This window comes from Convolutriloba macropyga, chromosome 1 (genome assembly GCF_964194025.1).
Source record: "Convolutriloba macropyga chromosome 1, txConMacr16.3, whole genome shotgun sequence".
NCBI classification, from domain to species: Eukaryota; Metazoa; Xenacoelomorpha; order Acoela; family Convolutidae; genus Convolutriloba; species Convolutriloba macropyga.
The window spans coordinates 87556988-87562987 of NC_134468.1; the positions used below are offsets into that span (position 1 = coordinate 87556988).

General features: G+C 36.0%; 1 protein-coding gene across 1 annotated transcript in view; it reads left to right on the forward strand.

Moving 5' to 3' along the window:
* The window catches only part of LOC142344041 (leupaxin-like), a 142550-nt gene that overhangs the window by 61930 nt on the left and 74620 nt on the right, over positions 1–6000 (forward strand). The gene's annotated exons all lie outside the window — the stretch shown is intronic.

Consider the following 6000-nt stretch of genomic DNA (forward strand, 5'->3'; position numbering starts at 1 on the left):
CGAAATGAAATAATTTTGTACGGTATCGGTAATAACCTCGTTTTTTCTAGATTACGGTAATTTTTACGGTGCCATTTCGGTAAGCTGTTCCCCAGTCGCGCCAGAGAAAGATTTGACAGATTTCCTCAAGGTTAAAATGCCCCTCTGACATGCTTCGCTCAACTAAATCGCGCGAATCGCCAAAGACAAAATTATCAAATGAAATTCTTCCAAGTTGTAAATAGTTATTGTTAAATCCTTAGCTTCCATGCTCATGGGACAAATTACATTTCGAATTATCCTCAGGGGCAAATGTTTCTCTAGTAACAACACAATGAACATGAAATTCAGGCTGATCAATAATATCTCCAGGCTGACCATGATAAAATGAATGAGTAAATAAGTTTTAGATTTCGAAACTGTAGTCCTTATATGTAAAAAGTTCTGCAATTCATTAAATGTCTTCTTAATCAAAAGAAATCGTTGAGATGTTACATGTAAAGTCAAAAATTAACTCAAAATTGTATTTTAATATAAACGAAACAAATTATCGTAAGTGGCGGTCTCTGCCCGAATATCTGACTCCTGTCTTTAAAATTGAAATTTATTGTGAAGACAAACCAAGACGAGCTCGGATTGGTGTTAGATATTCACTAACGGCGTACAGTTTTAATGAAATATGATCTTTTTCTTCGTCATTTAAAGGCGATAACTTTTCATTGAGCTTTTTGTGAAAGGAAATCTTTTTCACGTCTTCCATTCTTCCTCTCTCAGGCAAAAGTAAAGTTCTTAGTCGGTGACGGTTGAATAATCTGCGTCGAATGTCATGTTTTTTTCGGAGTTTTAATCTTTCTGCTAATTCATACTCAATTGGAGCCAATGCACATAAATGTGCCAAAAGTTTTAAGTTTTTCTTATCGCGACATAATATAGATCGATGGCAAATACGTCACCTGAATTAGTTCGAGTTGAAGTTGAGGTCAATTGTCTCAAGTTCTTTGCTCAAATTTACAAAGTGCATTAAATTTCATCAACCTTCACAGATAATGGTGAACATATGATAATTATTTATTTTAACGAAATATTTTGAAGCAGATGTATTTGTTTATTCAAATTTGTAGATAGATCAGTTTAACTAATATACTTTTTGCTAAAATTGTTTTCATAAATGAAAATTTCTGTCGGTGAGAACACGTTAACGTCGGGGCAATCCTGGACAATTATAATTCTCTTTTCGCTAGTTATATGCTACCATGACTTAAAAGTTCAACATCAAGCCAATTTTTTTTATCTATCTCAGTTCAAATGTGATGATATTCAGGCAATGTCTCTAATTTGAACACCACATTCTGTTGATCGAATTTACACACCAGTATTGACTTTAAATACATCCTAACGTTATTAATACCTTAGTCTGGAAAATTCGAGAGCTGTTGTTTTTAAGAGAGCTGCAAGCTTGAAAATACAAATAGGTTTATGGTGTAATCTTTGAGATTGGTATGTATAGAGACGTATATGAAGTATACGTGTCCAAGTAGATTGACATCTGAATAGATTGAAGATTTATTGAGTGTTAATGGGTGGCTACGTGAGCAAACAGATGGAGGCTTCAATGGAGAAGCAAAAGGTTTGTTTCAACTCCCCATTCTGATGTTAATAATAAAGAGTAAGCGGAAACCTTGGTATGAAATTTTATGAATGGAGAAAAGTAACCCCCCCCCCCGCTCATGACGTTACATGCCCTAAATATCTCCTGCTAGTTTGAAATTTTAGAGTCAGTTTTTCATCACCTGAGATGAGATCAAGCGTAGGTGTTCGCGTGTGCTTTTGTTTCTCAATTCAAATAATTTAATTTGCGGGCTAATTGTTGATGTGGCAAAGCTTTATACATGTTGGAAGTCGCTTCGCCTTTTCGTTTTGTTCACAAAGTGATAATTAAAGCTGTTGTCATTTATACTAGTAAATAGAACATAAAAACTAAGTTGATTTTGTTAAACAGTCGGCCTTTAGATGAATCGCTTACTTCTGTTTTCTGGAAAGTGAAAACAAACCACTTTCATCAAAAGATTTTGTAATTTTCACCTCTGAAACTGCTCGGATTACTTGCTCTCAAAGAAGTTTGTTGGAATTATATTAGTCCTGTGGTCTTTTTTATGCAATTTTTTGCTGAAACGATTTTTTGGCTGACCCATATGACGTTTCGTCTTCAAAAACGGGATAAACAGGTAACGCGCGGAGGACCTTATGCTCTCTTGGAGCCTTGCGGATTACTAGGTTCTAATTATGCTATTCACCCAACCTGTTTAGGAGACGTCAATTCATGGTGTGAATGTCAATTCTTGGGAGTTTAGTTTGACCCCCACTTCAACTTCACATCCCCTCCCCCTCATGAATTAAGCTAAAGGTTGCCTCCCTAAATTGGAGCTACTGACGAAGCCAATTTTCTCGCCAGTCGTTCGAGAACAATTCGCCCGATGTTAGTCGGCAATGTTAATTATGTGTTGAAGAGTGAGGAGCTGAACAATGCTCCCAGAATGGTAGATAAGGTTGCTCTTAATTTCTCATTTGGTTGAGGAAAACTCAACGGAAAATGCAAAAGTTTAGCAAAATTTTCTGAACTTTGTTTATCTGAGTTTTGCATTTTGTACCGTGAGGGTATCCACAGTAGAATTTAATGTACGTTTCCGCCTTTCATTCATAAAGAGGTCTTGAAAATAATGTTTTGATGAATGCTAAGAGAGGGAGGAGGGGTTTCCACCTTGCATAATTAGAATCTAATGGAAACAATATAATTATGCCCTTTCTGTATGTTAATGACAGCTCAAAAAATGAACCTGTAGGATATCAATGTCCCTCTTCACATGCTAATAAAAGCGCCATGGTGTCATCAATATGAGCTTCGTTTCGCGGGCCTTTATGGTTTTTTTTGGATTTTGCTATTTGTCAGTCAATTCTGATTTTTTGGCTATTAGTCTTTTTGCTTTCTTCATCCAAGCAGTTTCTTCACCTAAAGATGTCAGCGTTCAGGGGCTTTTTGATATGGAATGTTGAAACCCTCAATGGAATGTTGAAATACTCGGATCTATTCTGTTTCGCCCCCCCCCCCCCCAGTGTTTTTTATGAGTTTTTATGACCCCCAGTTACAAATTATATGTTGTTATATAGCACGTTACTATGTAAGAAAATAGCACGTGCGCCTGGGGGTCATAAAAAATTTATGCTCACTAACCTGGGGGGGGGGGGGGGGGGGGCAAAACAGAGTAGATCCAAATAATCATTTCACGAGTGGGATCTAGTTTTTGTTTCAACTACAATGCCAGTGACTAATCTCAACTATGTCAGTAAAAGTTTTCCGATTTTTTTAATTGTTCTCGAACACAGTTTGAAGCAGTTTCGTAGTCGTGTCCGTTTTCTATGAACCGAAGGTGAGCATTGATACTATATCGGTTTTCATGAACCTAAGGTCAGTATTGGGTTTCTATAGGTTGCTTTTACCACGCTGGTTTTGTTTAGACGTTTGAGTTTGACCTAAAAGCAAAAAAGTTACCTTTAACAATTTAACTCACTGAGAAAAATGATTTTTACATTCACCAATTCATGTTCAATTTAGGACACAGTCAGAACCACTCATTGTGAAAAGGTCAGATTCTGAAGTTTTTGACGAAAATGGGCCTCTTTTCTTTCCAATTCTTCAGACAGTGTGCGCACCTGCCCTAACCCACCCAACATTTTGTATAATATTAGTTGGTCTAAGCTAAGGTAGTAAGTTCAAGTTTTCATGGTAGGACGAACCTTTGCTTCATTTCCGGAGTATTCCGGCTATGATATTTTGTTGTTGACGCGTTTGACATGAAATTGAGAACGTCATTGTATCACGCGAAAGCTGAATCTATCTAAAAAAATTAATAATTAAATCAATTTGAAGATATAGGTAAGGTATAATTGAGGGTCAGTTGAGCGGAGCTCTAATTAACCCTTAATTTTTCCTTGCAAATCACAATTCGGCCTCTTTTTAGTGTATCAATTGGGTCTTTCTCATTGTAGCCTCACATTATGTTAGATTCGACGTTACACGTTAATGGGCTAAAGCTTATTTGCCCATTAAGCTGATGGAGCTATTTTGGGAAAGACCAAATTTCACTGTCCGTTTGAGTTTTCGAGCAGGCAGTTTACTGGTAAAAGTCAAATGAAGTTTTGTCAAAATTGTTTTCATATATGTCACATAAAAGTCTATAATAACTTCCTATAATATAATATGAAGCCACATTGAGCTCGATACGCCAACTCCACCCTCTCTCGCCGACTAAAGGAAACTACAATGGAATTGAGCCCCGCTAGTCGTTCAAGACTTATTTCTCCGCCTTTAATCGGCTGTTTGTTAATCAAGGCTAGAATCTACTTATGGTTATAGCATTTAAAGAACCTGAACAACATTTTTATATTGTCTTTTTATAACTAAATGAGGTGTATTGGGATTTAGCCTTTCTTAAATTTGAGACCTTATTTTTCGTCTTTCTTTTGATTGGTGAATTATATGAAAACCGAGACAGTAATTGGAGAGAAAGCTAGTACGTTTGAGCAAAAGAACTTCTGTATTTTTACAGCGAGTATCGATCGGGGTTAGAAAACGAGTTTTTGGTTCTGCTGCATCATGACTTTCGATTCATAATTCTATTGACTTCAAAGATTTTTACGATATTTTGCAGATAGATATGAATTTTCCTGGGCTTTTCGATGGTCTATTGAAACTCTTCGATTCGTTTTTGAAATTTTTGCTCCGCTGTTAAATTCTCCGACTTCCGATGTCAGTTAAAGGGATATAAAATCGGGCATGTAACTTTTCCCCCTCATTTAAAGACCTTGTAGAAGAGTTGGAAAGCAGATTTTGAATCCGGCGAGTTTTTGTTAATCTGATGTTTCTTGACTTGTTCACCGGTTTTTTACCATCTGAAATCCGTTGAAAATGAGATTGAAATCTTCTGAAATTTGTTCTCAAATTGGTTAATGATTCAACGTGTCAGTTCATCCTTCTAACGGAACTCTCTTGCGACTATTTTATCGTTCTTCAAAAAGCTCTAAGGTGCCATATTTGTGTGAAGTCTACTGCCCCAGTACTTAATTCGTTTCAAACTTTCAGCTTGCGTTCTCTGTTAGTTATTGGGTGATTTCGGTTAAATCATGCCTTTAATTTTCAACTGAAATATTATTGATAAATAAAGAAAAACTTTTATGGCTTGTGAACTTCGTGCCTCTTCATTCAAAAACTGCAAACACATGCGATGTTTCTAGTTTTCAGAACAACAATCTGTTTAAGGTTTAGGTTAATCTGGTGAACAAAATAAAGGAGCAGGGCGAAGTTTTAGAGTGGTTTTTGTTCACTCGTTTTTAAGAGAGTGGAGAAAAATTGCTGTGAAAATATTTTCTGATAAGCGTGCGAATTTTCTTCTGACCATATATGGTTCTTTTGGTTTTTTTTAAATTTTAGGTTTATAGATGAAACCGTTTTTTCATAATGACGTGAACCATTAATTTGATGTTTGGAAGCTTTATTAAACTGAAGCAATTATAAGACTTTATGAATTTTTTAGCTATTTAATAGCCGCCCTCATCTTCTCAGCCGGCTATTATAGCGCTCCTATTTTTACAATTCAAAGAATTTGAATTGTATTGGGGCGCTGTCTTTTTTTAAGATCTGTTCACACATTTTCATGATTATTGAAGTCAAATTGGAGTAGTGATTTTGGTCACGCCGAAACAGGAAGTGGAGCGAAAAAGCGAGTGGTTTTGCGGCGTGGTGGATTTTTTTCGCTCTAAATTTAAAGTAGAGTGAGAAAACGGTGTTTGAAAAAAAATTTGCTTTCTCGCTAGTGGATTTTTATTCAAATGCGGCAATTTCGCTTTGATTTCTGTTTTTTCGATTTTTTGAATCGGATTTTTTTCTAAATGGTTTTCCCAATCCATTCATAGTCCTTTCTAGGTCTAGTTTTCTGTTTAGTCAATGAAAATTCTTTGAATTGTACG